Source organism: Salvelinus sp. IW2-2015, unplaced genomic scaffold, assembly GCF_002910315.2.
Source record: "Salvelinus sp. IW2-2015 unplaced genomic scaffold, ASM291031v2 Un_scaffold3902, whole genome shotgun sequence".
Classification (NCBI taxonomy): Eukaryota; Metazoa; Chordata; class Actinopteri; order Salmoniformes; family Salmonidae; genus Salvelinus; species Salvelinus sp. IW2-2015.
Genome location: NW_019945176.1, coordinates 106,188 through 114,919, shown reverse-complemented (window position 1 = coordinate 114,919; position 8,732 = coordinate 106,188). Strand labels below are relative to the sequence as shown.

The window sequence follows — 8,732 nt, the reverse complement described above, 5'->3', positions numbered from 1 at the left end:
TTCAATTCTTCAATGAACTCTTTAACTGTATGTTTTTTTTAAAAATTGTACCAGAACATTCAACAGATGACCACGCCAGGTAGATGAAAATGAAAAAAAAAAAGAAAAAAATGCAAAATAAACCGTTTTTCATCACAAAAACTCATTCTCATGATCTTTTAAACCTAATAGTATGCTCTCTTCACCCACCAGGAAAGACCAAATGGCACTCGTTGTCCATACTTTTAAGTAGAAGGAAGTTGTGTAAAGATGAACATGACATCAGATGCTATTTTTGTTTCTCTTTATGCAATCTCTACGCTTCTTAAATTCTGTAAAGCCCCATTGTGTCACAGCCACAGGAACTGTAGGGGTCCAGAAGACTTGCCAGAGGCTTAGAATGGAGTACACTTTATGTGCAACTCTGAGATGATTATTAATGTATTTCTCTGGATTTTGAATATTGTTAGCTAACTATTTCCTTTATTGGACAAGAAAATGTTTCATTCATAGAATGAATGACGTTGTTTGGTTACACTGTGTTTACCGACTGCAGAGAAATGGAGTTGTTGGTCACTACAGCTTTTAATCAGGTTGTAGCATGAGCCTGAGAAACATATAATATAAACTAATATGATAACATAGAGAGATGAAGGAATAAGGGGACAGACCCAGTAGACTGAGGGATTATGTTGTTGCTAAGTGACCAATCAAATAAAAAACTTTGTTCATTCAGTTAAACAAAGCATATTAATTATAAGTTTAGATAATATATTCAGTAAAAAAAAAATATATATATTTGATTATATGTGGGTACATGTGTTTGTGTGTGTGAGTGAGAGTTAGGCTACATGAAGGGGATTATTGGGTAGTTTGGTTCATCAGGCTGACCCCCTGTCACGGCCGTCAAAAGGAGGAGACCAAGGTGCAGCGTGGTGAGAGTACATATTACTTTTTATTAGAAATGACGCCGACAAAAACAATAAACAATACAAAACAACCGTGAAGCTTAAGAGCTACATGTATGTGCCACAAACAAAGTTCATTTCCCACAAAGACAGGTGGGAAAAAGGGCTACCTAAGTATGGTTCTCAATCAGAGACAACGATAGACAGCTGTCCCTGATTGAGAACCCTACCCGGCCAAAACATAGAAATACAATTAATAGAACGTGGAATACCCACCCCAACTCACACCCTGACCACACCAAAAATTTGATTGATTGAATATTTCGATATTGTGATCCACAAGAATGTGGAGTAGTTACAGGCCTGTCCCTGAAGGGGGCGATAAGAAACCCCAGATGTTTACCATAGTGTACAAACTAAAGGTGAAGTCTGTAACTGCTTTCCCCTTGTAACCTTTCTCCTGGTTTCTTCACAAATGCTGTACATGTGTCCCACACTTTACACTCTACAACATACCACTTAGATATTTTTAGAGGTAAATAGTTAACGAAAATAGATTAATGTATTCAACATGTAATGATGTGAAGCTAAATGAACCTCTAGACTTTAACCTGGAAACCCAGTTCCCCAGTTACAGCTTTGAAACTCCTCCCATCTCTGGTCAGTGGTAATAAATAACACACAAATCAAATGTTATTTGTCACATTCGCCGAATACAAAAGTGAAATGCTTACTCACAAGCCCTTAACCAACAATGCGGTTTTTAGAAAATTTAAAAAAAGATAAATATATATATATATATTATAATATGTATATAAAAATAAATTAATAAATAAGTAAAAAAAATTTACAAAAAGAAAAGCAATTGAAAAAGTTTAAATAATGACAATAAACAATAGGCAAACACAACAATACACACACACAACACACACACACACACACACACACACACACACACACACACACACACACACACACACACACACACACACACACACACACACACACACACACACACACACACACACACACACACACACACACACACACAACACACTAATACAACAAAGTACATGAACAATAGCCCTGAATACACATCACATATACAAACAATTGAAATACAACCATAAACAACACAATAACAAACATATCTATGTAGACAGTAGCTAACTAAACGTATTACTCAGAAACCATCTGAGGTTTGTGTGTGTGTGTGTGTGTGTGTGTGTGTGTGTGTGTGTGTGTGTGTGTGTGTGTGTGTGTGTGTGTGTGTGGTGTGTGTGTGGTGTGTGTGTGTGTGTGTGTGTGTGTGTGTGTGTGTGTGTGTGTGTATGTGTGTGCTATGTATTGTCATTATTTAATTTTTCTGCTTCTTTTGTAATATTACTTATTATCATATTATGAGTGAGAGAGAGTGATTGAGAAGTGAGAGGTGGCTGGAGATGTCCATTTCCATTGTGCCACAACTGAGGTTAGCTGGCTTGGCTTGCCACCTGACAACTGAGCAAGGTTTGAGGGAAGGCCTACACTTACTATCTATCTATTTTTACATTTCTCAAGAATCTTTCTCTTGTTTTTCTGTGTACGGTGAAGAGGTGTGATCTCAGAGTGAAGTGGTGTGATCTAAGCAGACTGTCATCATATAGGAAGTAAAGGGTTTTGTTAGAAGGACTGTAGTTGTAGAAAAAGTCACTTGTCTGTGGGGACAGAATGGAGCACACCTTGCTCTGTTTGCTGCTATGTAAGTACTGAGTTAGTGGGTTTGTTTATGAACACTATTACCTGATTTACTAAGAATTTAAAGGAAAAGGAATAGACATTAATCAAAATGAAGACAGTTTCACGCTTTAGTTGTTTTTTGGTGTTTTAGCCCTTATTGAGAAAATATTAGTAAATGGCACTATGCAGAAAGAAAGTGACCACCCTACATTGATGTTGCATCTCTGTGAGAACCTGAGCTTGTATAGCCGATGCCATGCAGACCTGGTTAGTGTGGTGGTGTGCATTTAACAAGTCATTACTCAGGAACTAAAGAGTGGTGTTAACTCATGGTTGCAAAATGTGTTGTCATGACAATGAATATAAAATGCAATATTTGTTGGATGTGTTGTATTATCAAGTTGTGATTATTGTAAATGGTTGAGGGTTCCTTCGCTACAGTTATAGTAAACTGTGTTAAGAGATTAATGAGTGGTGTTGTGGTGTTTTTGGTCTCTGTACACTCTCTGTGTGCAGAACATGGGAAGTCAGCGGCCATTTAAAGCTGCAGTCTGTAATTCAAACTACAACAAAATGGCTACCCTGACACTTTTTGTGGTATATGGCTGAAAAATGGGGCTAAGAAAATTCATTCATCTACATTGTTTACAATAATTGTCATAAAATAACCATATATATTGGTTTATGATGGGATAAGACAGTTTTGAGGGAATTAAAAGTTATAATATTCAAGAATAAATGCCTACGACTAATTGAAAGATCCAACATGTGTGTAGAAATCATAGATTGCACTTTTAAAATAAAGTACCGGATTGATTTGGTAATCAGCAACATGAATATGGCATGATGTTATTTGTTTCAAGCTAGTATTGGAGCAATGTGACTTTCTTTGTTGTAGTGCTGAGTACACACATCTACTCTGGACACTCTGAAGACGATGATGGTAGATATTTGTATACTTGATCAAGCCTTCATCTCTTAATTCTCCATCAAATGTTTTATTTGTAATTTTAAAAGCTGCTTTTGGATAGACATATTTTGTGTTTTGAGTGTCTCAAAATAACATGTGTAAATTAATTGTTTCATGCTGGTTTAATTTTTTACAGGACAGGCAAAGGCTGTTCTGACCATATACCCCACATCCTCCCAGATATTCAGTGGAGAGTCTGTCACTCTCAGATGTAACGTACCGAGGGGAAAAGTCACTGACTGGGAATACACATGGCACAAGGATGATGGACACTCAATCAGTAGGAAGCATGAATATGAGATCAGTGAGGTTAAGATTTCAGACAATGGTGACTACTGGTGTCTGGGTACACATATTGATAATGGGACGTATTCTATGTGGAGTGATGCAGTCAGACTGACAGTGACAGGTAAGTCATCTTATCTCTCATTCACATCAGTCCCTCCTTGTCAATAACCACTTGACATTGGGCCCATTATAAGAATGCTATTTTGTCGTTTTAAAAGGGTCTGTCTACTATTGCAGTTGAGATTCTTACTTTAATTAATTCTCCTTTCATGTAATAATTGAAGAAATATGGTGTATGGTAATAAGATCATACTTTTAACTGATTGATGGCAAACTGTTTCCACAGCTCTGCCTACAGCCTCAGTGAAGATAGTCACTACCCAGGAGACACTGTATTCCGGAGACACAGTCGAGCTGCGGTGTGCCATATCAATCTACACAGACTGGACGTACCGCTGGTTAATAAATAAAGAATGGCTTTCCAGTCAAACCAGTAAAACCACCACTATCTCTCTCTCTGACCAGGCTGGTCAGTACCAGTGTCAGGGGACAAGGACAAAACGGCCCCAAAATTCATATCTCAGCTCATCTCTCCACATTAGCGTCACTGGTGAGCTCACTATTAATCTTCAATCCCTATCTAGATATTCTGAATTTTGAGGCAAATGTGAGTCAATCATGTAGATGTGGTCTGTGTGTCAGTATGAATGGAAAAATGAATAGTTACAGTACTACCTACAGAAGTAAGATCATACGTTGGAGAGATTTGTGCTCTGACTGCATTTGTCTTCATATATAACTGTGTTTCCACAGCTCTGCCCACGGCCTCAGTGAAAGCCTCTCCACGGGGTCCCCTCTATTCTGGAGAGACAGTCACTCTGCAGTGTGACATATCAGACTACAGAGACTGGACGTACCTCTGGCAGAGAGACAACCAACTGCTTCCCAATCTGACCAGTAAAACCACCACCATCTCTCTCCCTGACCAGGCTGGTCAGTACCAGTGTGAGGGGACAAGGACAAGACGGCCCGAGAGGACATATCTCAGCTCATCTCTCACCATCATCGTTGCTGGTGAGTTTAATAACATAACCATCACTTACTTAAATGTTGAGAAGGATAAGATCTTCATATTATTCTGTACAGTGAAAGTCTGATTCAAACCAAACAGATTCAAACCAAATTTAATTCAAACCAAATCAAGTCAACATACACCTATAATAGACTTGTATAGCAAGAAAACATTCCAACAACAGCTAAATATTTGGATGTTGCTAAGCATGTATCCAGATCTTTAAATTATTTTCTTTCTCACAGCCCTGCCCAAAGCTACACTGACCATAACACCAAACCCTGCATACACTGGAGAGACAGTAATTCTGACGTGTTCAGTGGGGTCTGACAGTGGCTGGATGTATACTTGGTACAAAGACAACACTAAGAAAGTAGTGACCTTGTCTGGCAGACACACTACAACAGGAGCTACCTTCACCATCAGTAGAGCTACTGAGTCTGACCAGGGTCTCTACTGGTGTCAGGGAGAGATCCAGTCCAGATCCATATCATCAATCATCAGTGATCCTGTCACTATAACTGTGAAAGGTGAGTAACTGTGTGTGTGTGTGTGTGTGCGTGTGTGCGTGCGTGCGTGCGTGCGTGCGTGTGTGTGTGTGTGTAGACATCACTGTAATGTCAGTATTCTGATAGATCTTGGTAAGTCAGACAGTTCAGAGTCCATTCTGTATGCAGAAATGACAACTTATGATATGGTCATGTTGTGATAAATGATGATCAAAATTATTTTACATTCTAATGTGTGTGATAATGTTTATTTTCTGTGTTGTGTCTGTGCAGAGAGACCTGTGGCTGTTCTYACCCTCCAACCCAACTGGCCCCAGATATTCAGTGGGGAGACWGTCACTCTCAGTTGTGACATTCAAGGGGGAGAAGAGATTGAGTATGTTTTTTATAACAGTGGGAAGTCGGTCTACACCAAAACAGAGCCTGAGTACAGAATCAGTCCTGCAAAGAATGGTCTATATACCTGTGAAGGTCTTCAGAAAACAAATGGCTTAAAACACTCCCAGACAAGTAATGCTATACATTTTACCGTGTTAGGTAAGTCTGTTTTTATGGGATTACAAGAGAAAGACAGAAGGGATGAGGTCAAATAGCAGACAGTGGTTTCAATGGTGTAACAAAACTATAGTTAGATTTTGGGTTGAGGTACAATACCATAATAACAAAATGGGTAAACATTTTAAAGACTGAACATTTGATTTGTTTCATTTCCTTCATAACAGATAAACCCCAAGCTGTCCTGAGTGTCTCTCCTCAGTGGCTGTACCCTGGATACTCAGTTACTCTGAGCTGTGGGGTTAAAGAGTCATCTACAGGCTGGAGGTTCTTCTGGTACCGAACTGTTCCCTACACAGCTGGGTTACTGTCCCTATCGGACAGATCCTACTCTGTAGAGCCTCTATCTGGAGATGGGAATACTGAACACTCCTACACTCTGATCCCTGCTGGTCCAAGTCACACAGGAGGATATGTGTGTAGAGCTGGGAGAGGAGACCCAGTCTATGACACATCCTACAGTGAACCTCAGTTTTTCTGGTCAGGAGGTAACTAACTGCATTGAAACTGCATTTAATCACATTTAAGTCACCCTCATGTGTATATATAACCACTGTGTACGTTTGACTCTGTCACTCTTTGTTTCAGATCCGCAACCTTCAGTGTCTCTCAAAATAAGACCTAACATAACTCAACCACTTTACATCAAAGTCTCTCTCACTAAGCTGTGAGGAGAAGAGGAACTCTACTGGATGGAGACTGAAGAGATACAGAGAGAAAGCAGTGGAGTCAGAGTGGTGGCTCTAACTGGGGATCAAGAGCAGGGTCCACATGTACCATCAGGTCCACATACACAGGGGACAGTGGAGTGTACTGGTGTGAGTCTGGATCAGGAGAGTACAGTAATGCTGTCAACATTACAGTGGGACGGTAAGTCTATTCTAACCTTTTTTACATTACAATGTATGATAATGATGTTCATTCTGTAACTGAATGGTTGCATCTCATAAAATACAAGCTCATGTGGTGATTACTCCAGATTTACAGTATTATTTAATATTATGTTACACAGTTGGCACTCTGATCCTGGAGAGCCCTCCCTATCCCATAACTGAGGGAGAATCTATGACTCTCAGCTGTACAAATAGATATCAGGAAACAAACCCGAACCCCAAGGTTGATTTCTACAAAGATGGAATATTCATCAGGAATGAACCACAGGAGAGATGACCATCCCTGCAGTATTCCAGTCAGATGAAGGCTTCTATAAGTGTAAATCTAATGAAGGAGAATCACCAGAGGAGCTGGGTGACAGTGAGAGGTAGATGAGCTGTTGTGTGTGTGTGTGTGTGTGTGTGTGTGTTGTGTGTGGGTGTGTGTGTGTGCGGTGCGTGCGTGCGTGCGTGCGTGCGTGCGTGCGTGCGTGCGTGCGTGCGTGCGTGCGTGGCGTGTGTTGTGTGTGTGTGTGTGTGTGTGTTGATGGTAAAACATATGTTTTGATATTCCCTCCAGGTTCCATTGTCTCCATCTCTGTGCTGCCCAGGCTGCTGTGTGGTTTACTGGTTGCGTCTCCCTTTCTACTGGTGTCTATCGTGCTCATGGTGAAATGCTGCAGGGCTCGAGGTGACCACTTTATTTCAGTGTGTATCTACAATCAACTTATCCAGTTTGATATTCTCTTTCTTTATTTCATCCTCTTATATCACTCAAATGGTTGATTTCAAATGTAAATAGACAAAGTGACCAGGGGAATATATTTTTGTTAAATGTGTTCTATGGAAATGTTCTCTCCCCAGAAAAGGCAACTAACCTCATTATTACTTTTGATGGATTACATTTTAGTGCTGTTCAGTTGAAAGAGCAGTTGAATCAGTTTAACTCCAATGCTTCTCTCCGTCCGTTATATTCCTTTAGGCCTGTGTTCAACAGCCAAACTTCTTCAATACGAGTTACCATCTGATGATGTCATCAAACAGACTGAATCATCCGTGTGATCAATACAGTAAGAATTATAAACTGAAGACCCATTTTTTGGATGTTTATGTTTCTGCCATTGTCTTGACATTGATTTATGATAGTGTTTACTGAGTCAAATATCTCTGAATTGAATTTTACAAATACTAAATGTTATGGTTTAGCAAGTTGACATTTTCAGCTTTTGGAGGCTTGTTTGCTTTGCTATGTTATTGTTGATTGTTGTTAATTTTCTTGAAATATTATACTTACCCCTTTGACTTCAGTTTGTTGATTAAACAATAGTGTAGTGCCTGTTTTGTTTAAAAGTTGAATTTGTATTTTTTTCTATTTTGTTTTTTACATAATGTCAATATTTTTATATACATTTACTTCTTTTTTTAAAGAAAAAAAGTGGGTTTATACTTGGTTGGCCGACCTGCTAATACAACTTTAACAGTTCATTTGGCAGATTTGTTGTTTGTTTTGAATTAAATTATTAATTGAATTAACGCTTATTTGTATATACATTTTACATAATTTTCACTTCTATGTCTCTATGTTTTTTGTAAAATTGTATTTTTACAGTAGTTATAGGAGCCAGATTAGTATTCCACTATGGAACTTGAATGAAGAGGGTGTTTATTGTCTTATGTCAGATAGCGCAATGATTCCGCATGACGACGATTAAATAGGAGTGACGCCAACTGACGTAAGACAATGGAGGGTGTGTTGTATTTTGGATTTTAAATGTTSTATTAAATCTCATATGTCAAACAAAAAGTCATGATTCCCTACATCATTGTATTGCTTTGAAAATATTGCTGTCAGTCTTCTGT

The 8,732-nt window shown here is 38.9% G+C and overlaps 1 pseudogene; it reads left to right on the top strand.

Annotated features, from left to right (window-relative positions):
* Positions 1 to 2,501: 2,501 nt before the first annotated feature.
* LOC111952663 (leukocyte immunoglobulin-like receptor subfamily A member 3) lies at positions 2,502 to 8,659 on the top strand (annotated as a pseudogene).
* Positions 8,660 to 8,732: the final 73 nt, after the last annotated feature.